Raw genomic sequence first — 836 nt, forward strand, 5'->3', positions numbered from 1 at the left:
CATGCTGAATCAATTAATAGTCCCCAAACCTCAAATAATATGTAGTCTATGTCCCCAACATTGGTCAGAACATAAAAAAATATAGCCTATATATATATAGTCGAAATAGATCATGTATCGCGCAGCTTGCGCTTGTAAGCCTATATGCATGCAATCTATGGTTCACAAACATGACGGTCTGACAGACAGACAGCAGACTGACAGTCACTAGAGCTAATTATATAAAAAATAGAAGTCCACATTATTGAATGGCATCAGCGTGTTTGCACTTTGCAAGTCGTCCAGTCAAAGTTTTAAGCCAGCTCACCTTCCAGCGCTCTCCTCCAAAGGTAAGATTATGCACGCTTTAATGTCGCTGCGCTGCCAGCTGCCTCGCTGGGCATGCACAGCATTATTTCGTGGTATTATAGGCTATTCATTAATTATAATAGGCAACTGTAGCTGTAGGCATTGATCTCATCAAGAACGACATGCCTCAGCACCAAACTTCCATTATGCCAAGTGCCAACTAACGCCAACTAACCGAGAATTATTTTAATATTATTGACGACATCATCACATTTATTATTAACCATTCATACTATAGCCAACTTTAATACCTCTGACGAGGAAGCATATAGTATGGTTGAAATAGCTACGTGTCCAGAACAAATTAATTCCCCAGGCATGATTCAGACATAGTAATCCAAAGGACAGTCTTCTCCCCATTAATCAATGCAGCTCTGATAAAAGAAATATCGGATATCTTTTTTACCTCTGCAAAGGCAAGTGTGCAATTGTTCAATAGAAAGGGCTTTTATAATACAATTGCCAAGTAGAATCTGGCCCATAGTGAG

This window comes from Protomyctophum bolini, assembly GCF_963924005.1.
Source record: "Protomyctophum bolini genome assembly, chromosome: 3".
NCBI classification, from domain to species: Eukaryota; Metazoa; Chordata; class Actinopteri; order Myctophiformes; family Myctophidae; genus Protomyctophum; species Protomyctophum bolini.